The sequence below is a fragment of the Haliotis rubra genome, unplaced genomic scaffold, assembly GCF_003918875.1.
Source record: "Haliotis rubra isolate DU_JTF1 unplaced genomic scaffold, ASM391887v1 Scf77, whole genome shotgun sequence".
NCBI lineage: Eukaryota > Metazoa > Mollusca > Gastropoda > Lepetellida > Haliotidae > Haliotis > Haliotis rubra.
Window position 1 is genome coordinate 1,060,565 of NW_025767490.1, and position 23,778 is coordinate 1,084,342.

At 41.0% G+C, this 23,778-nt stretch overlaps 1 protein-coding gene and 1 long non-coding RNA gene across 2 annotated transcripts in view; both read left to right on the forward strand.

The window, feature by feature from the left end:
- The window catches only part of LOC124260576, a 42,657-nt gene that overhangs the window by 677 nt on the left and 18,202 nt on the right, over positions 1 to 23,778 (forward strand). The gene's annotated exons all lie outside the window — the stretch shown is intronic.
- On the forward strand, positions 934 to 22,273 carry LOC124260577. Its single transcript, XR_006894127.1, has 3 exons — positions 934 to 964; positions 11,409 to 11,411; positions 22,161 to 22,273. It is a non-coding gene; the product is annotated as an uncharacterized LOC124260577 (long non-coding RNA).

Below are 23,778 nucleotides of genomic sequence, written 5' to 3' on the forward strand. Positions count from 1 at the left end.
ATCTCCTTTGTCTGTTTAACGCATACAGCAAATATTCGGTGTACCCTCTCTTATCATAAACTTGCCCCACCCCCACGCCACCCCCACTCATCATCATCTCACCTTCCACCCCAACCACTTGTCCTGGTGTGCATTCTGTCACGTGTTAACCATCATCCTGTATCATTTCGACCATTGTTTACCAACTATAATCAAAATGGCTGCCGTCGTCTTCAACTTAACCACATACTTTCGCCTTCTGTCCGTTGTCCACACAGTCCTGAAACCATCAGCCGGGGGTGCAGGCTACCGCTCTTGGACCTTATTGTTCCCCGATTAAATACATAAATGTAATCCTGGCACAGCTGGCTGGCTGGGATGATCATCATTTCAGTGCCATTGACCCTTCTACCCGGACCCGGTTAGAACTGTTCTTCAACAATCCATACTTGTTGTAGGAGGCGACTAACGAGGTCGGGTGGTCAGGCTCGCTGACTTGGTTGACACATGTCATTGCATCTCAAATGCGTAGATATATCCTCAAGATGTTGATTCCTGGATTGTCTAGTCCAGACTGGATTATTTACAGACTGTCGCCATATAGCTGGAATATTGCTGAGTGCAGCGGTAAACAATCACACACACAAGAAAGAGCTGCCTTGTCGAACCCACCAAGAGCTTTTTCTGAGACCAAACACTGCAGCTTTCTCGATTGCCCAGAATGTCTGAAAGTATGTGTTACTGGCAGCAAACTCAGGTACCCTAGTCAGTCCAGAGATTGGAATTTACAAGTCCTAAAGCACCAAGATCAATGACATTGTCATTGTTGTCATTGGTAGAAATCGAAACTGAAAAGAGGACGCAGAATTCAAATAAATCTATTCTGCCCCAGCCAGCTGTCCTCCATTAGAGGAACAGCCAGGTGTACGAGAAAGATGGAGACGGCACAGCACAGGTGAATGAATCAATAACTTTGTCGGCACTTGTGCACGCGCTTCTCGTACACCTGGCTGTTCCTCTCTTTGCATTCTTCCATCGTAACAAATAGTGAGCTGTGTCAATATTTTAATGATAGATTGTTAAACAACTTTTTTTATTTTCAGGAAATAAATTCTGCAAAAAAATCACAGAGTTTTGGTCTGATGTTTTTGTCATGATCAGAGTTTCACAGAGTATCAGATGTATAGTAGTTTTCAGTTAGATTGCAATTCATCGGCCCGATTTTGAGCCAAACTGTCTGTGGGCATCGCTACATTATAGATCACAGAACGTGGTATAAGTAGAATGCCAATATGAAGTCAGTGTGTATACTCAGGATGAAATCTGCAACAAAAAACAAGCATCAGCATCGACTCTAAAACCTGAAGACAAGACTGTCGTAAGTCTATGTTAAAGTATGGGAGTTACGATCACCTTAGCGCTACGATCGCCATGAGGAACGGGACTCTGGAGTTTCCCGTCGATGTAACACATTTGGGGGCAAGGTTGAAGCAAGAAGTAGGCATCCCATTGGCACCAGCCCTTCTCCTTTTCTCGCGTGAGTGAGTTTAGCTTTACGCCGCACTCAGCAATATTCCAGCTTTATGGCGGCGGTCTGTAAATAATCCAGTCTGGACCAGACAATCCAGTGATCAACAGCATGAGCATCGATCTACGCAATTGGGATACGATGACGTGTTAACCAAGTCAGCGAACCTGACCACCCGATCCAGTTAGTCGCCTCTTACAACAAGCATGGGTTTCTGAAGATCAATTCCAACCCGGATTTTCACGGGTCTCCTTTTCTTGATAAACTAGGTAGGTAGGTAGGTTTATTTAATTCCTCCAGATTTGGAGATACAAAGTTAATTGAATATTAAAAGCTTAAGTTGTTAGCCGCATGTGTTGAAATTTTATGATAGATTAATTCTTAGGATTCTTATAAGATTAAGTCTTTAGAAAGTGAAACTGGACCAGTCGATCCCAGATGCAAACTGTCCGACCAGTAGCAGCAGTTGTATGGTGTCAGTGTGATACGTGTGACGCCCGATCAGCACTTCGGTCAGCGTTCTCTGTTCTATATTGTATAACAGAACATATGTGTCTACACCGAATATATCTAAAATATCCAGCCAAATAATTTCTCGTCTTGCGCTTACATCATTGTCAGTACAAAGGTGAAGAATGTGGTGTACAAGACCATGAACAATGCAGGAACACATTGGGCACTGTTCAGTTCTCACTGGGTGCTTGATAAGAGAGAGAGTAGCTTTTCGCCTCTCTAGCCTGTGTGGGTGATGTCTACTCATGGTCTATAGATGTGGAATATACACACTATGATTGGTGAGGAACAGCGACATGCTTGCATCAGTCTCCACCCGGGACACGAGTTCATTAGTTTCAGTTTTGAAAACATGCTTCTTCACTTGGGTTTTCCAGGTGTTTGGGTTTGGGAAGGAACATATGCTTCTGCTTATGGTTGCAGTGATCGGCAGGATACCTATAAGTGAAAGCACCATATCAGTTCTAGTTCTTGTCGGTAACCCTTCGATTATCTTCAGGCAAAATCTGTGCGCCCTTTCCAGCTGCAGACAGGAACCTGTAGACATGTTATACAGTGTTTCACAGCCGTACGGTGCACGTGGGAGAACAATTGACTGATAGATCTTTGCTGCTGTGAGTGGGTGAAGTCCATTTTCATGAATACCAATGTTTCTGGTGGCAACGAAGGTTGACTTTATTTTTCTGCAGATGGTGTCAACCTGCTCCGTTGACTTCATGTTCTTGGATATTGCAGTGCCCAGGTGAGTATGCAGGTCAGTCTCCTGCATTGGCTTGTTTCAAGGGACCAAGTTCTTATGGAACGTTTGTAGGCTGCAGTTGATTCGTTAAAGACACTCTTCTTTGCACTGTACCAGAACCGTCATTTACTGCTGTACGCAGCACAGATTGCCAACAGAGAGTCTAAACCCTGTTTCGTAAAGGACAGCAGTGTTATGTCATCAGCTTGAGCAGGTGCAGCACATGTGTTAATACAGGCTCCAGACAGTGAAGCAGAAAGACTCTTTAGCAGTTCGTCAAGATATAACTGATACAGCCAAGGTGATAGTACACCTCCTTGCCATGTCCCTTGTCAAACCACTTGCTTGAGTGACCCCTGTGAATAACACAGCTCTGCATAGTGTCATACATTGATAGCATAACATCAAGGAGTACTTTTTGAGTCCCAATGTGTCTCAGCTTTAAGAAGAGGCCATCATGCCAAACACAGTCAAATACTTTTTCAGCGTCAAGGAAGCAGCTTTAGAGTTTAGTGTTATTTTCCACAGAATATGCTATGCACTCTCGGAGAAGAAATGAAGTCATTGTTGAGTCTATTCCACTTCTAAAGCCATGCTGAAGCGGTGATGGATTGTGAAACTTCTACAGACGTGACAGTAGTACTCGTTCAAATAATTTATAGATAGCAGGAAGAAGTGTTATTGCCCTGTAACTATTTGGTAACATTTTGGGTTTGCTGCCACCTTTGTATAGTGTAATGATAACTCCACGTTTCATTGATGGCGGCACATAGCCTATAGTACGGAAGGCATTGAACAGTTTGGTAAGACAGGCGACTAAACCAGGACCCCCATGAAGTGGTCACATGATCAATACCAGGTGCTTTGCCTGTGTTCAATTTAGAAAAGGCTGAGTACAGTTCGTTGGACACGACAGGAGGCACTGCTGTATCTGCACACACTGGAGAACGGATCTGTTCTTCAACAGAGTCCTCATGATTTGAGTCAAAGGAAGGATCTTCTAATGGCGTATACAGTGGTTTAAAATATTCTCTCCATCCATCTGCAATGCCTTTAGGATCGCGAGTGATAATTCCTTCTTGAAAACACATGTCACAACCCGTGTCGGCTCGGTGACCTTTTCTTCTAGAACTTATAGCCTTCTAGAATGCAGACTGATCCATTTCCGCATATGCGTCAATCTCGTTCAAGACCTTGCATCTTTGGTCTTCAATGTTCTTTTTTGAGACCTTCTAAATTCTCTTTTTAGATCTTTATAAGTCCTATATATGATATGACTGCCACCTCTTGGTTTCTCATCTCCAATCCAAGACGTTCTAGCACAACGCATTGCTTTGTGGAGATGTTTCAGCTCTGTAGACCAGTATGGCTTTAGATGGGGACTATATTTCTTCTTAGGAACATGCTTGTCTGATGCATCAATGATACATTTAGTCAGTGTGTCGCAATACTTGTTGACGTCATCTACTGAGTACAGTGCAGTATGGCAATGACCACTTTCAGTCAGTAATTGCGTCAGGTCAGTTGCGTAGCCAGAACAGAGTTCTTCTCTACTTAACTTCTTCCAGTTGTAGGATATCCTGTTGAAGTCTGGGTGTTGATACGAAAGTTCCTGGCTTACTACCAGACAAGCAGCAAAAGGCCTATGGTTGCTGACATTGAGCTGGTGATCCTCTAGGATTTGACATGAAGAAATGCAGTCGAGTGTACTCTCCGGGATAACAATGTGATCAATAAGCGAGGAGTTAGTACCATCAAAGGACACATATGAGCAATGCGATCCCTTACACAGGGCCGAGGTAGTAACAGCAGTAAGATTATTTCTGGATAAAAACTTGGCTTCAGCTGCCTCTCTTCCGCTAGAAGCATCTTTAACTATTTTGCAGTTTTAATCACCCATGAAGATGATAGTTCCTTCATCCGTATAACGGTCACAGAAATTCCAAAGTGCATCTATGTAATCTATATACATTTGAACATTTGAGTTTGTAGATGGTAAGTATACTTGAAATATGAAGACGCTCACTTCAAGTCCAGAATGTATGTGAGTACCAACTATTCTATCATCGGGTATATCCAGGACAGTAACAAGTCGTTTGTGCCACATTACAGCAACACGAGCCTTGCCAACCTTTCTGTTACTAGGCAGCTTTAAGTCAGTGTCGCTTTACACCAAATGTTTTATAATCATTACTGATTGTGTCCAGGAAAGGCAAATCCTTTTCAAACAACCTATGCTCACTGATACCACAGATATCCACATCATATCTTGTTAGGATATCCCGTAGATATGCAACACTAATTGTTATTCCAGTAGCATTCCATGTGAGAAGATTGAGGTTATTCAGTAGCATCATTCAAACTGGGCGAGGTAGGCTTTGGAGCTCATCCAGGGCCGGCATGTTCTTTGGCCAAAACGCTCGCGATTCCAGTTTGGGGACATCAGAGGTATGAATGTTGATTCGAGCTGAAACAGTTCTTTTCCACCTACTGGACATAAGGCGAATTATTGTTGTTTTTACACCACGAGTGGAGAGGTATTTAGCAATATCGTCTGGCTTGACATCTGGAGCTATTCCACTAAGGAAAAACCGTTTGACACGCAGTCTGTCTACACCTCTGAATGTCATATTGATTTCAATTGTATCTAGATTCTGTAGCAATAAGTTGGATTCCTGAGCTGAACGTGTTTGATGCTGTGAAGACCGTGCACTGTTGATTGTCGTGTGGACTGTGGTTTGTGCTTCACGTGGACATGTAGAAGTGTTATCAAATTCTTTAAAATTTTCTTCTTTAGATCCGGGATTGACAATGTCATCTTGTGGCTTTGATGAGACAGCTTGTACCTCCTCGTGTGCGTTTGCAGTGGACTCTGGGCATATGTTTTGCTTGAGGTTACCATTACTCTTGTGTTTCTCATATTGATGTAAAACTATGTCTCGATGGCGTTGGCTCTTGAACGTATATTCATTTGCTGTTGCCACAAATTATTTTGACAGTGCACTTTCAGCAGGGCAGTGTTGTTACATATATCTGTAATTGATCGCTTCATTTCAGCAAGATCACATAATACCTGGCCCATGCGAGGCGTGCTCTGTACAGGTGTTGTACATGTCTCTATTGTCTTCAAACAGTAAGACTGGCTTACGCCATTGTCTAGATACACTGAGCTACTTGTTTGGGTTGTATGTGAATCTTTGTTTACACTTGTAGATCGTTGTTTATTAGATACTAAATCTTTAATTTCTTCGAAGGATTCACCATTCATGAAGTGAATCAAGCTTGAGCAATCTCTTGCTAGTTTCACAAGAACACTATCACCATTGCGAAATGTTTTACATTTTTTCACAATTTCACAGTTCAAAATTCAAAGATTTTGCTGATTGAAATAATTTTCTTCTTAATTCATCCATGTTAATCTCATTATAACCAAGTTCACGTATACGTTTTTTTTAACCAAAACCTCCTCAGGGTAACTGGAAAGATTTTCTAGTATGAAATCTGTTGAAATCAACTCACTCATTGTTTCTTGCGTCGTGCCTTCAATAAGTCCATTTTCTATTTGATTCAAAGTTGAATTCACATTTTCACATTTATCAGACTCCACAAGACCATTATCCGAGGTCATATCTTCATGTTCCTGGACACTTCTTCCTACAAGTAATGGAGTAATTGACGTGTACTCGAGAGAGATAATCTCATGCGAGTTCATTGTGCACGTGCCACACGCGATACATGATAACTGTTGATGCAAGAACTACAAATCTCACAAACTCACACCATTTAACAAAGTTTATTCATTAGAGCATATTCGTCATGTTCATTTATGAACGTTGTGGCATTTGGTTGTACTGGTGACAATTTGGCAATATAACCTTGACGACATTGAAGTCCACATGTCAAGGGACGGTTAGAAACTGTCGGCACAATACTACACAAATCCATGAATTGGTAACATGAAAGCTGGTCTCTTCCATTAGCCTTTAGATAGACCATTGTTCATTAAATGGCAAGGTTCATAAAAAGGCGAGGTTCAGAAACCAAAAAAGAAACAAAAAGTAACTCAAACAAATTACTTACAGCAGTATAACTTTAAGGCATAATTACTGCTGTGTTAGTAATTACATTGGTTGAATAATAATTCAAATGAAACATGAATTGAGAATAAAATTATTTCTGCAATGAACTTTAGAATTCAAATTCCTATTCAATAACCATAAGCATGATAAAATACTATACTCAAAATAAGTCATTTCTTAAACCTTCAGAATTGACAGATAACCTCAAATATACATGAAATAAACTTACATTTGTGTTCCAACACTCTTGTCATTCACACATCTGTATACCATGAGGCCTTCCACTGTTATGCCATGTGGCTGGATTGCATGAACTGCACATGCTTTGGGTCACATGACCGCACAATGCCCCAGCACCTCTCTAGACTTACTGCTAGGCTCTTATGAAAACTGATTACATGAAAGGACCACTGAAATTACTTCTTGCTTTTTGGTAACTTGTTAGAATATACTTGAAATATAATTTAAATGACAAATTATAAAAACAATTTGCAGTTACCATTGAAACAATATCTGCATTCACATACTCGGCCTCTTAAACAGTTACCTGCTGTTTAACAAAAAACCTACAAATCATGCAGATTTATCCTTTCACAATATATTTTACCATCTCCAGCACACCAAATTGGTGAACAACATCCATTTACTCATCTTTTGCGAGCAACAAGACAAGTTTATGTACTGGTCTGCGCAACTGACCCTTCTGAATTTTCACTTCCACACTTCGTACCAAGCCAGACTTGTCAGACCTATGCAAGTTCTCGTCTTTGATGAGTACAACATCATCTATTTGAAGATTACGTTTGGGTACAGGCCATGTCTGCCGTTCATGCAGAGTCGGGAGATATTCTTTGCGCCATCGTGACCAGAATACCGCAGCCAAATACTGTACCCGTCTCCATCTACGTCCATCATGTCATCTCTCTGAAACTGCCCTGGAGGAGGAAAATACACTTCAGATTTTAGCATTAGCAGATGACTAGGGGTGAGGGGGGTTGAGATCACTAGGGTAATCTGATACTGTGGTCAACGGTCTGAAGTTGATGATTGATTCAACCTCACAGAGGAGCGTCCAGTAGGACTCATCATCTAGCCTCTCGCCAAACTCTTTCAACAAAGGAACAAGTACCTTGCGAACTGAGCCAATCATTCTTTCCCAGCTCCCTCCCATATGACTGGCGGCAGGGGAGTTAAACCTCCACTCAATATGCTGCTTCAAGAGATACTCTTTCACTCTATCCTGATCCATCTCCATCACAGCTTCACGCAGTTCCTTCTCTGCTCCAACAAAATTTGTACCATTGTCATAGAGTATCTGTTTGACTGGTCCCCTTCTGGCAGTGAAGCGTCGTAGGGCTTGAATAAAGGAATCAGTGTCAAGTAAACATGCAGTTTCAATGTGGATAGCTCTACTGGCCACACAGGTAAACAGTGCTCCATACCTTTTGACATATTTCCTCCCTTTTTTTAATCATGTGTGGCCCAAAGAAATCTATACCTGTGTGGGTGAACGGAGGTGACGGATTTACTCTGCTGGCTGGTAGGTCTGCCATTTTCTGATTGCAAACTGGAGTCCTCATTCGTCGACAGGTGACACAGTGTGAAAATATATTGTGGACCATAGAGTTGGCTTTAATCACCAAGTATTTTTCTCGGAGAATGGACAAGACATGATTCATACCTCCATGTCCTAGTCTGACATGTATGTCCTGAATGATGAGGTTTGTCACATGGTTTTTACGGGGAAGCAAGATTTGGTGCATCATGTCAGCCTGAATATCTGCTCTGCTAAGGCGGCCGCCCAATCTCAGTACTCCACCTTCCATGAAGGGATCTAGCTTGTAGATGGAACTACTTTTCAGCACTCGGCCTCGTTTGCGTGAGACATCAGACAGACTTTCACATTCGGAAGGAAATAGTACATGTTGTACATACTTAATAATGACCAGTTCTGCTTCCTCTAGTCGTCCCACCGTGAAAGGTTGGTCAGTTGAGCCGTGAGTGAAGTACATCCCTGAGAAAGATGTAGACAGCCAGAGCGCGTTTCAAACGATACCAGTTGGAATAATGAGAGATCAACTTCTCCATACAATGATTCATCTCTGGTTGTAGGTCTGTGGTTTGGACTGTTTCTGCTGGTGTACTTGGAATGGAGCAGTCTGGCCATTTTGATTCATGAGCGTGGAGGAATTTGGGTCCATGAAACCAAGTGTCAGCATGAAGGAATTGCCCTATACACATGCCTCTTGACGCAATGTCAGCTGGGTTGGTGCGAGAGTCTATGAACTTCCACTGTGACGGTTGCGAGTAGTCTCTGATTAAACGAATCCGATTGGCCACAAACAATCGGAAGCGTTTTGTTTCATTATTGATGTAGTGAAGGACTGTGGTAGAATCAGTATAGTATGATACTTCATCAATCTCAGTAGTGGTTCAGTAGTTGTTCCCGAGCCGAAGAGATACTGATGCTGCTGTTAGTTCAAGCTTAGGGATTGTAACTGTTCTTACTGGCGCCAACCTTGACTTCAGGAAGGACACATTGATGTTTTTACCTTCATCCAGTAGACGCAAGTATGCAACGCAGCCATAACCAATGGAACTGGCATCTGAAAAGAGATGTAATTGTCTACATGCAATCCTACCAAACTCAACTGGCCTTAGACATCTAGGTATTCTCAGATCTTTGAGCTGCAGTAAACCACTCAACCATTCTTTCCATCTGTGGTTCAGTTCAGGTAGTATCTCATCATCCCAACCAAGTGTTTCGTCTACACAGAGATCTTGTAAAATATTCTTTGCTGGCAAAATCACAAGAGAAACCATACCAAGTGGGTCATATAGCGAGGAGACAGTTGAAAGTATTCCTCTTCTGGTCACTGGCTTGCTAGGTAGATCTGTTGAGAAGCCAAACATACAGTGCTGACATGCCATTGAAGACCAAGTGCCCGTTCCATGGGCATTTCATCATAATCCAAGTTACAAGTTTGAATCTGTTTGGCACGATCTTCTAAAGGGATTGATTTAAGAACATCTCGGCTGTTGGATACAAACTTAGTTAAGCGAAATCCACCTTCTGCACATGCTGATTGTACATCCTTGATGAGATGGATAACTTTCCTTTCATTTGCTGCAGACTTGAGCCAATAGTCCACGTAGAAATTCTTTCTAATTGTGTCAGCAACCTCAGTTCCATACTTCTCTTCTGCTTTGTCAGCTGTAGCTTTGAGAGCAAAGTTATCTATACTGGGAGAAGATACTGCACGGAGCTGGTCATGTTGTTCTAAGGGCACCTTTACCTGGTAGAACATTGCCTCTATATCGGCCATAAATGCCACTGGTTCTGCACGGAATTTTGTAAGGACGCCTATCAGAGAGTTTGTGAGATTAGGACCCTGCAGTAGTCTGTCATTCAGAGATGAGCCATTAAAGGTAGCTCTTCAGTCAAAGACTGCCCGGATCTTTTGTGGCTTCCTGGGGTGGTATATGCCATGGTGGGGAAGATACCAGATTCTTTCAGGTGAGGTGAAGGTTTCACTGGGTGGTATTTTGTAGGCGTAGTTGCAAGCGAAGAGATTATCCACAAATGCGACATAATCCCTGTGATACTGATCATTTTCCAACATTTTCTTCTTCTGCCATTTTGCTCACTTCGTTGCTTGCTCTCGATTATTTGCTGTTTGTGCCTCCTTGTCTTAAAATGGCAGGGGGGAGCTGAAAATGTCCGTCTACAAACTTCATGTTCTGTTTGGCAATACTAAGAAACTGGTCATCTTCTCTGGAGTTGCCTTTATCGCCAGGTCCTTTACCTTGGTCCTATTCACTGAAGTCAAGATGAAACATTTTGAGGATTCTATCTGGAGTGGGACATTAAGTCACCCTGGTTACCTCATGAAGGCTGGCTGTGTTACAGGTAAGGTTGTTGTCTCCTTGGTTGTACTTTACATGAACAGGGCCATTGACTGTCCACCCAAGTTGATACAGTACAGCAAACGGGCTTTCTCCTTCAGTTGGCACTATACGTTGGGGCTGCAGTGCTACAGGGCAGTTGCTTCCAATTAAGAGACCGACATCAGTGGATGGACTAAAGTCTGGCAACACATCTGCTACCTGCTTCAGGTGAGGAAATTGTTTCAGAACATTTGCATTTGGAATCTGATTATGGCTCACAGGTAAATCTTCCCTGGTAAAACATTTTGGTAGGCATACCTCGTTCTGGCCATCTAAGTTTGACACAATGAGGTTTGCTACTGAGGATGTATTGACTGTATTTACACGATGCATGGTTTTCAGTTTCAACAATGAAGCGGTTGACAATGCATTTAACTCTTCAGCCAAATTATCAGTGACAAAACATCCTGTGCTACCATTGTCGAGAAGAGCATACGTCTTTATGTAGGTGTCTTTACCTTTCTGATGGACAAAAACTGGAAGGATGGCTTGAAGAACTATTTTTCCCAAGTCCAGGTTTGTTTTGCAAGATGCTGAGACTGTATTGGTAGAGGCCACGTCTATTGAAAGATTGCCTATAATTGACTGGTTCGGTGACGCTACATAGTTGCCATCATGCAAGGCAGTAGGGTGACGCTTAACACACTGTTTACATCGTCTTCTCTTTCCACAGCCTTTGGATGGTTGGATCCATAACACCCAAAGCACATCCGTTTCTCTTTCGGGTAATTTCTCCTATCATCCAGTGATTTCTGTAAAAAGTCAAGACAATCATCCAAATCATGATTCTTGCGACACTAATAGCATGATAACGTTCTAGGTGAAGATACATATGTAGCAAAGCTTGTTGACTTCTGTCTACTTGAACGAGATTGCAACCCACTTCTTGAAGTACTTTCACTTTTCTGGGATTCCTCTTTGCTGAATACTGGTTCGTTGGCCGATTCTGCTGCAAAATGGACAAAGTCCACTACATCTTGGAAAGCAACTTCTCTGCCTTTCAGTCGTACTGTGATCACCTGGTCTCGCCATCTATTCTGTAGGAACATAGGCAACTTGCTAATGACAGCCTTCAGATTTGGGGCATGATTTAAGACAGCCATGTGAGACATGGTTTTCATTGCATGACTACATTTGATTAGGAAGAAGGAAAATCGTCGAAGATGTTTGGAATCATCATTCTTTATGGATGGCCAAGACAGGACTTGATTAACATAGGCATTTGATACTTTGTAAGGATCGCCATATTGTTTCTTCAAAAGTAACCGTGCTGAACGGTAACCTTCACTTGGTTCCATATACAAGCATCCAGATATCAAATCCTTAGATTCCCCAATTAGCAACTGATCAATGCAAGGTAATAGTCTATCAACATCCCTTGCAGTATTGGGCACGATTCGTGCATCAAAAGCCATCATAAATGTGATAAAGTCAATAGGGTCACCTTTGAATTTGGGCATTTCTGATTGTGGCAGCAATGTGGGTGATGGTGTAACTGACGACACGAATGGCGTCATGTTAGGATCAGTAGATGGGTAAGATGACATCACGTTGGGAATAGCAGATGGGTATGACGTCACATTGGGAACCGCAGATGAGTATGACGTCACGTTGGGAGCGGCAGATGGGTATGACGTCACGTTGGGAGCGGCAGATGGGTATGACGTCACGTTGGGAGCGGCAGATGGGTATGACGTCACGTTGGGAGCGGCAGATGGGTATGACGTCACGTTGGGAGCGGCAGATAGTATGACGTCACATTGGGAGCGGCAGATGGGTATGACGTGTTGACAGCTGGAGAACTAAATCTCAATAGAGGTTTTCAACTTTAACATTAGACAAGGGTGTCAGTTCAAACTCTGCTAACACTTTCTCTCTGGCTTTGGCCTTAGCAATTTCCATATCCAATCTTAGCTCTTCAGTTTTTTGTTGTTGCTGCATAATTGCCCCTTGCATAGATTTTGGGGCGTTAAGTTCTGCTAGACGAGCACGTTCTTTTGCTAATGCTGACCTAGTTGATCTAGTAGAGGAAGACTTTGACACTTTTGACCCAGACACCCTGGATACACTCTCAAGCTGATCACTTAACAATCACTCACTCATCTCAATCCAACTATCAACCCTAACTCTAAATTCATCCCAAGCAACCCTTCTGTCCTCATGACGTTCACTCTCACGAACTCTATCAGACTATGATGTCAACATGCTGTAATTGGTGCTAAACTGAGCATCATACTGAGAACATAGGTCATTATACTCAACGTAACTATACTTGACTAAATGCAAACTCTCACATGAACCATTTTGCATAAGTTTCAAAAGTTCATTTCTCTTTTTTTGTAATAGCCCTCAACAAAGAAGTCTGTATATTTTTCATCAAACGTAGCTTTTCTGCTTTACCCTTTTTAGTCAGTGTCTTTTTACGGGCACCACGTCCTGGCATTGCACCTGCACCATTATTACCACTCTCAGTATTCTGTACAGCCACAGCAGTGTCTTGACCTGGATCTTCATTGGCTTGACCTGGACCCTCCTCAGTGGTTTGACCTGGATCCTGTTCAGTGGCTTGACTTGGATCCTCCTCAGTGGTTTGACCTGGATCCTGTTCAGTGGCTTGACCCGGATCCTGTTCAGTGGCTTGACCCGGATCCTGTTCAGTGGCTTGACCGGGATCCTGTCCAGTGGTTTGACCTGGATCCTCGAGTTTAACATCAGGATTGTCACCAGATACCACATTATTGTCAAAATTGCCACCTGCTGCCATGATGTTGATCAAATATTACTTGCACAAAGCTGTCAATATATCTACAGAACATTCAGTTAAATATGCAGTACATGTACAACCACTTGACAGCTATCACTATGCAATGTATTTCATCAATGTCCATATGATGCACAAGTTCATACTTTAATTTCATAAATTTTCTGAACTAATTGTTGATGAAAGAACTACAAATCTCACAAACTCACACCATTTAACAAAGTTTATTCACTAGAGCATATTCGTCATGTTCATTTATGAACGTTGTGGCATTTGGTTGTACTGGTGACAATTTGGCAATATAACCTTGACGACATTGAAGTCCACATGTCAAGGGACGGTTAGAAACTGTCGGCACAATACTACACAAATCCATGAATTGGTAACATTAAAGCTGGTCTCTTCCATTAGCCTTTAGATAGACCATTGTTCATTAAATGGCAAGGTTCATTAAATGACGAGGTTCAGAAACTAAAAAAGAAACAAAAAATACCTTACTAAATATGCTTTGACAAACGGTACCATAAAACAGTTTCTCAAACAAATTACTTACAGCAGCATAACTTTAAGGCATAATTACTGCTATGTTGAGGTTACATTGGCTGAATAATAATTCAAATGAAACATGAATTGAGAACAGAATTATTTCTGCAATGAAATGCAAACATTACTTTAGAATTCAAATTCCTATTCAATAACCATAAGCATGATAAAATACTATACTCAAAATAAGTCATTACTCAAACCTTCAGAATTGACAGATAACCTCAAATATACATGAAATAAACTTACATTTGTGTTCCAACACTCTTGTCATTCACACATCTGTACACCATGAGGCCTTCCACTGTTATGCCATGTGGCTGGATTGCATGAACTGCACATGCTTTGGGTCACATGACCGCACAATGCCCCAGCACCTCTCTAGACTTACTGCTAGGCTCTTATGAAAACTGATTACATGAAAGGACCACTGAAATTACTTCTTGCTTTTTGGTAACTTGTTAGAATACACTTGAAATATAATTTAAATGACAGAAAACTACTTTTGGAAAAGAAAATTATAAAAACAATTTGCAATTAGCATTGAAACAAAATCTGCATTCACAATAACCAGTTAGCATATAGCTTCATCTTCGAACGAGCTCATAATAGTATGGTGTGTAGCGATGCAGTACATGTAATTTACCAGTCAATAAGTTGAGACAATCTAGTGTCCGAAAGAAATAACCTCTATGCGAAGCATTCTAATTTACAGTGACAAAATCAGTATCTGAAAATAGTTGGCAATATTACAGCTATATGGCGGCGGTCTGTAAATCGAGTCTGGACCAGACAATCCAATGGTGAACAGCGTGAGCATCAATCTACGCAATAGGGATACGATGACATGTGTCAGCGAGCCTGACCACCCGATCCCGTTAGTCGCCTCTTACGTCAAGCATGGGTTTGCTGAAGACCAATTCTAACCCGGATCTTCACGGGTCATGAAAATAGTAGATTGTTCAGATATCGGAGTTAGAATTATGACACTACTTTGTGACGACCGCAGAGTAGGTAACATCAGGGACATAAAATCAATTCATAAGCATAGTCAGCAAAAAAATAGGGTTACCCTAGCTATTCGCTGTAACCACACACCATTCCTATCCTGCCTGTTATACTGATGCATTGATTTCTGTATTGATTCTAGGACAATAATGGAGAAACGGAAGATTATTCATAAATGATAGTGACATACTTATCCCATGCATGTCCGATATCAGGAGAGAACGTCCTTGACAGCATCACTCAGCTGAGAGAAACAGGAACCTGGGTCTGATACTGGGATAGCAGAGCTTTTAAGCATTCATCCAGATAGTTTGCTATTTGGAACATATTTCTAATATTTTTTAGACAGATCATATTTTCCATGGTTTGTGCTCTTGTTCCCATGGGGCGGTGGGGTGGCACAGTGGTTAAAGAGTTCGCTCGTCACGCCGAAGACCCGGGTTCGATTCCCCACATGGGTACAATGTGTGAAGCCCATTTCTAACCCGGACCTTCACGGGTTGAAACAAATAAATGTATTGAAACGTGTTGTGGTCGAAACATACTGGACATACGACCACAACTGTTGTTGTTTCTCATATTAGTGGTAACATTTTGAGAAAAGAAATAGAAATAGTTCAGGACAGACTTTTGTCAATATTGTTGTAGCTTATATGATCTATTTATGGAAACAGGCTGATACAAAGGTATTGAAGGTACACAATATTGACTTTGTAGAATGTGTAAAACATTCAGGTGTTGAACATATACGTAGAACATACTATATACGTCCTGTGTATAATGGTTTAAGATTAAACATCCGGAGAACTATTTCAAACACAATCGACATATTTGGTATAATACCCATTTTGAAACATAACAACCTCTGTACGGAAATAATCTATGTTCATTTTTCACCCATAGATTCGTAGATACACTGCTTCCAATTATTACAATCCAGTACATTTATTAACATTGAATCCACCATATGTGCTGTTTCTGTTGCAAGTATATGTGAAGACTTATGTACGGAAGCACAGTAGGGCCACGGTGAACTTTTAGTATCATTATCTCCTACGTAGGAGATACTATGTCCTACGTAAGAGATAGTGAGACCAAAATTATTTTCCCCGTGGCCCTGCTACGCTTCCGTACTAATGCGACAGGTGTCATTTGTGTGAAGGTCGAATTGAGGTGTTCTCACTATGAGCAATCTCCTTATGTTGCAAGTACTTACAAGCATTTGGCACGATGACAACGGCACAGACATGACTACGCATACATACGTGCAGTTAGACACATGTCACCGTCATACCTCACCCTCATCCGTGTCTAGATGATCTTACATACCTGGATCACAGCATTGCGTTGACGGTTTGGTGTTCTTTCCCTTCCTTGGTTTCAACTTAGGCCCAGCCCTTCGTTCGCAGCTTTACCGTTTTTATATACTTACAAGTTGGCAGTCAGAGCACGATTAATATGGGGAACCAGATCTCTCAAAAGGAAACGGAAAAATGTAAACTCCAGAAACTACGCCACAAGTATATTGAACATCTAATACAACTGGAACCTGCGTTGAAGGAAGATGACTTACTAGATGGCGTGGAGTCAGATAGTACCCTTGACAAGATCGACCCTGGAAGATACGATTTACCTTTCGAAAACCTGGCGTTTGAAGGAGGTGGAGCTAAAGGACTGGCGCATGCAGGAGGGGTGAAGGTAGTACAAACTCCCGTGAAATGGGATTATGTTTGGGTCGCCATAAATGTACGACATTTTCATAACGATTTTGCTACACGGTAAACATTACTGCAGGTTAGTCTTTTAACGATTACATTGGGAGAGCCTCCATGGCTATGTTATGCTTAAATACGTACATCACTATTTCACATCTATTCCATGTTTAGTCCGTATTTCCATAATATTCTTTAATGTGGCATTAATTCAAAAGACCGAATTGTTTAAATAAATGTCCAAAGTGCACCGAAATTCAATCTCCTTTGTCTGTTTAAAGCATACAGCAAATATTCGGTGTACCCTCTCTTATCATAAACTTGCCCCACCCCACCCCCACTCATCATCATCTCACCTTCCACCCCCGACCTTCCGGCCAGGACCCTCATTTCTCTACGCTATCTGTAAATGTCCTAACGTCAGTGGTTCTTACTTATGTGCATGTGCACAGGCCAGTTGCTTCGATTCATTTCTCGTTGCTTCGAATATTTTCTCGTTGCTTCAAGTTTCTCTCATAAACTTGAAATTCCGAATATTTACTCGTTGCTTCGATTATTTTTTTCGTTATTTCAATTATTTTTTCGTTGCTTCGAATATTTTCTCGTTGCTTCAAGTTTTTCTCAAAACTTGAAATTCCGAATATTTACTCGTTGCTTCGAATATTTTCTCGTTATTTCAATTATGTTTTCGTTGCTTCGATTAATATCTCGTTACTTCAAGTTTCTATCAAAAACTTGTAATATCAATATTTTCTCGTTACTTCAAGTTTCTGTCCAGAAGAGGATGTCCTAAAACTCAGGCCGGGCCGAGCCGGGTCAAGGAGGGCCAAGTATATAATTGGCTACTGCATTGATTATCGAAAACCATGTCTACAATTAATTAATCCAGCTTACACCCATGAAAATATGGGCAGCAGGAAGCCACACACGTGTGTCATAATAACCTTTTAACGAGTAAATCGCTTAAAACTCAGGAAGACGAGTGGCCTGTGAAAGTGACTAAGCAAGGTTACGTCTAAAAGAGAAGTCGTTAAACGACACAGGATTCAAAACGTATAAATACTTCAGTCAATCCCGATATACATTTCTGTCGGCCCGGAAAGGTTTTTACAAATACTACCTCAGAAGTTCACTGTTCATCGTATTTAAAGCATGCCCACAGTACATGATACGATGTTTTCCCCACACTGTGACAATTGTTCGGTTCTGTGTGGCCCGGCTCGTCAAAAGCAACTTAGATCTCACACATGTATCTTGAATTTTGTTTAAATCCATAGATTAGTATTATATCTACCTAAATATCATTTTCAATGTTACAAAATGCCACATGTAAAGATAACTGGTCTGTTAAAGTGAAGCCCGTTTCCCTCTCCATACCCTACATATCCAGCCTGTATCAAAAGTGTTAAGTCTATGACTTGTCCCGGGCCATCAAAAACAACTTAAACATCACACATGTATCCTGAATTGTACATATATCTAGTTATAGCTACCTACAACCTCTTTATGGAGTCTCAGATTGAAGTATTTTGAACGATCACGTTGCTCACAGCGGGGCCCTTAGCCTCATTCTCAACATGTCACAAGTCATCGGACCACAGTCATATGAATCCCTGTTCTCATATTTGTTTAGTCTGTAGCGTTCCATGGCAAATATCAAACTGATACCCATCGAATGTTACCATTTAAAAAGTTTGCCAGAAACACAGGCGAACAACCTGCCTAATATAAGGTAGTATTGTTATGTTGTTTTTAACCCCTTTCACGTACGAAACATAGTACTATGTATCATTCACACTCCGATATGTTTGTCAACATATACATGTAGTATGGATGCACCCAGTTTGTCCGTTGCGTCAGTTTTTAAAAGTAAAGAAAGAAAAGAAATTGCCCACGCAAACGAACCACATGAAATAATAGCGACAAAGCCCGTTCCATATCCATACAAAATCTCGATAGAGTCGATAGCAAACGTTCCGACTATATTATGAGCATTTGTGTGTGTGTGTGTGTGTGTGTGTGTGTGTGTGTGTGTGTGTGTGTGTGTGTGTGTGTGTGTGTGTGTGTGAAGTTTGTGTGAAGTGTGTGGTTTTGTTTGTTGTTTAACGCCACTTTCAGCAATATACCTGCCATATGACTGTAACTATCGAGTCTAGACCAGACAATCGATTGGTGGACATAATGACAGAGCATAGGTTTATGAATCACTAGATACCAGGTGTTCTCAAAAAGGTATGCGTATCCTGTTCCATCATATGGACATCCTGAACATACATTTTCAATCAAACTATACATTTGTGATGGCAGGAAGTGTTTCTCCCCAAAATTGTAGGTTTCGTTTCAATATTCTGCAATCCATTTTTAGTAGTACCCGGTGGCCCGGCCCTGCCCAACTTTTCTTGGACCGAGCTTTAGGTACTCCCAACGAGAAGTTAATCGAAGCAACGAAAACATAACTGAAGTAGCGAATAAATACCCGAAATTTCAAGGTTTTTTAAAGAAACTTGGAGTAACGAGAAAATATTCGAAATTTCAAGTTTTTGAAAGAAACCTTAAGCAACGAGAAATTAATCGAAGCAACGAAAAATAATTGAAGTTACTAGAAAATACTCGAAGCAACGAGAAAAACCTCGAAGTAACGAGTAAATAATCGAAGCAACAAGAATTGTAGCAGAAAAAAATATTTGTGCTACGAAAGTGGCAGCATTAGGCTTTCGTACTTGTCCCGGTGTGCATGCTGTCACGTGTTAACCACCATCCTGTATCATTTCGACCATTATTCAAAAACTTGAAATTTCAAATATTTTCTCGTTACTTCAAGTTTCTGTCAAAAACTTGAAATTCCGAGTATTTACTCGTTATTTCAATTAATTTTTCGTTGCTCCAATTAATTTCTCGTTGCTTCGAATATTTTCTCTTTGCTTCAAGATTCTGACAAAAATTAGAAATTTCGAATATTGTCTCGTTGCTTCGAATACTTTCTCGTTATTTCAAATATTTTTCGTTGCTTTGATTAATTTCTCGTTGCTTCAAGTTTCTGAAAGAAAGTTGAAGGAGGGCCAAGTATATAATTGGCTACTATCGAAAACCATGTCTACAATTAATTAATCCAGCTTACACCCACGACAATATGGGCAGCAAGAAGCCACACACGTGTGTCACTATAACCTTATTAAATCGCTTAAAACTCAGAAAGACGAGTGGCCTGTGAAGTGACTAAGCAAGGTTACGACTAAAAGAGAAGTCATTAAACGAAACAGGATTCAAAACGTATAAATACTTAAGTCAATCCCCATATACATTTCAGTCGGCCCGGAAAGGTTTTTTACAAATACTACATCAGAATTAGAACCTCTATCAAAAGTGCTAAGTCTCTGACTTGTCCCGGGCCATCAACAACAACTTTAACATCGCACATGTATCCTGAAATGTACATATATCTAGTTATATCCACCTAAAACTTCTTCATGAAGTCTCAGATTGAAGAAATTTAAACGATCACGTTGCTCAAAGAGGGGCCCTTAGCCTCATTCTAAGCATGTCACAAGTCATCGGACCACAGTCATATGAATCCCTGTTTTCATATTTGTTTTGACTGTAGCGTTCCATGACAAATATCAAATCGAATCCCATCGAATGTTACCATTTAAAAAGTATGCCAGAAACACAGGCGAACAACCTGCCTAATATAAGATAGTATTTTTGTGTTGATGTCTTTTAAACCCCTCTCACGTACGAATCATAGTACTATGTATCACTCACACTCCGATATGTTTGTCAACATATACATGTAGTATGGATACACTCAGTTCGTCCGTTGCGTCAGTTTTTAAAAGTAAAGAAAGAAAAGAAATCGCCCATGCAAACGAACCACATGAAATAATAGCGACAAAGCCCGTTCCATATCCATAAGAAATCTCTTAGAAAAGCAGAGTCGATAGTACACATTCCGATTATATTATGAGTGTGTGTTTGTTTTGGGTGGTTTGTGTGAAGTGTGAGGTGTGGTTTGTTTGTTGTTTTAACGCCACTTTCAGCAATATACCTGCCATATGTGTAACTATCGAGTTTGACCAGACAATCCATTGTGGTTTTGTTTGAGCATTGTTTAACGCAGCACTTTACCAGGTGTTCTCAAAAGGTATGCGTATCCTGTTCCATCATATGACATCCTGAAAATCGACATTTTCAATCAAACTATACATTTGTGATGGCAGGAAGTGTTTCTCCCCAAAATTGTAGGTTTCGTTTCAATATTCTGCAATCCATTTTTAATAGTACCCGGTGGCCTGGCCCTGCAACTTTCTTGGATGAGCTTTAGGTATGAGAAGTCACTAAAACATAACTGAAGTAGCGAATAAATACTCGAAATTTCAAGGTTTTTAAAGAAACTTGGAGTGAGAAAATATTCGAAATTTCAAGTTTTGAAAGAAACCTTAAGCAACGAGAAATTAATCGAAGCAACGAAAAATAATTGAAGTTACTAGAAAATACTCGAAGCAACGAGAAAAACCTCGAAGTAACGAGTAAATAATCGAAGCAACAAGAATTGTAGCAGAAAAAAATATTTGTGCTACGAAAGTGGCAGCATTAGGCTTTCGTACTTGTCCCGGTGTGCATTCTGTCACGTGTTAACCATCATCCTGTATCATTTCGACCATTATTCACCAACTATAATCAAAATGGCTGCCGTCGTCTTCAATTAACCACATACTTTTGTCTTCCGTCCGTTGTCCACACAGTCCTGAAACCATCAGCCAGGGGCGCAGGCTACCGCTGTTGGACATTATTGTTCACCGATTAAATACGTAAATGTACCAAACATGTTCCAAGTAATCCTGGCACGGCTGGTTGGCTGTGATGATCATCATTTCAGGGCCCTTGACCTTTCTACCCGGACCCATGAAGATTCCGGTTAGAACTGGTCTTCAACAATCCATGCTTGTTGTAGGAGGCGACTAACGAGGTCGGGTGGTCAGGCTCGCTGACTTGGTTGACACATGTCATTGCATCTCAAATGCGTAGATAGATCCTCAAGATGTTGATTACTGGATTGTCTAGTCCAGACTGGATTATTTACAGACTGTCGCCATATAGCTGGAATATTGCTGAGTGCGGCGTTAAACAATCACACACACAAGAAAGAGCTGCCTTGTCGAACCCACCAAGAGCTTTTTTCTGAGAATGTGAGACTAAAAACCGTAGTGCAGCTTTCTCGATTGCCCAGAATGTCTGAAAGTATGTGTTACTGGCAGCAAACTCTGGTACCCTAGTCAGTCCAGAGATTGGAATTTACAAGTCCTAAAGCACCAAGATCAATGACATTGTCATTGTTGTCATTGGTAGAAAGCGTGCTTCTCGTACACCTCGCTGTTCCTCTCTTTGTATTCATCCCTCGTAACAAATAGTGAGCTGTGTCAATAGTATAATGATAGATTGTTAAACAACGTTTTTATTTTTACGAAATAAATTCTGGAAAAAAAGCACACGAGAAAGATGGAGACGGCACAGCACAGGTGAATGAATCAATAAATGAATCGTACACCTGGCTGTTCCTCTCTTTGCATTCTTACCTCGTAACAAATAGTGAGCTGATAGATTTTTTAACAACTTTTTCTATTTTCAGGAAATAAATTCTGCAAAAAAATAACAGAGTTGGTCTGATTTTTTTATCATGATCAGAGTTTCACAGAGTATCAGATGTACGGTAGTTTTCAGTTAGATTGCAATTCATCGGTCCGATTTTGAGCCAAACTGTCTGTGGGCGTCGCTACATTATAGATGACAGAACGTGGTATAAGTAGTATAAGCGATAAGTCAGTTAGTCCTGCAAACACTTGTCTCACGTGATCACGATTCTTAGTACAACATCACAAGTATTTGAGACAAGTTGAATGAATGCAACGTGGATAGTATCACACAATAATTCAGGATTTGACTTATCAATGTCTAAGCGCCCTACCTAGATCCTTCTCTTATCAAATGGCAACCACAGATTCAAGTACATATCTATATTCACAGGCACGTTGTTTAAAAACAAAAAAATAGGGCAAATTCCGTCTAATGGTTACAGAGAAACCAACTGGTGAAATACTGGGGTTTCCTGTCGATGTAACATGCGCGACTAAGATGCTGTTTGTAGTCAAACAATCATGTGTAAGATGGCTCCATCGCTGTGTGTCGGGGGCAAGGTTAAAGCAAGAAGTGGGCATCCCATTGGCACCAGCCCTTCTCCTTTTCTTGCGAAAATCCGGGTTGGAATTGATCTTCAGAAACCCATGCTTGTTGTAAGAGGCGACTAACTGGATCGGGTGGTCAGGCTCGCTGACTTGGTTGACACGTCATCGTTTCCCAATTGCGTAGATCGATGCTCATGCTGTTGATCACTGAATTGTCTGGTCCAGACTGGATTATTTACAGACCGCCGCCATATAGCTGGAATATTGCTGAGTTACTACAATACATCAGTTCATGTCTAAACAGTACCTTTATACAGTATGGAATATTTTGACAAATTCAGGTTAGAACAGTTGACTGAAGTAAGTGGCTACATTTACACTAGTGAGTCTCAACTTTTGAAGAGAAGTATATTTTTCGATGCAAATTTCGGTCGATAATTGAGTCAGTTTATTCTTCTGGGTTAACGGTTTGCCGACGACCACGTGTCCTGGTTTACAAGAAGAAAACAGACATCACGTCAGGGGTTAGATTACATGTTGCAAACAATATTGGAACTCCCTGGCAATGCCCTGAATCTATGTACTTGCTGTTCTTTATATTCTTTTACGAACACCTTCACTGTAAATGATTATAGGGGCTGTGGGGTAGCCTAGTGGTTAAAGCGTTGGCTCGTCACGCCGAAGACCCGGGTTCGATTCCCCACATGGGCACAATGTGTTAAGCCCATTTCTGGTGTCCCCCGCCGTGATATTGCTGGAATATTGCTAAAAGCGACGTAAAACCAAACT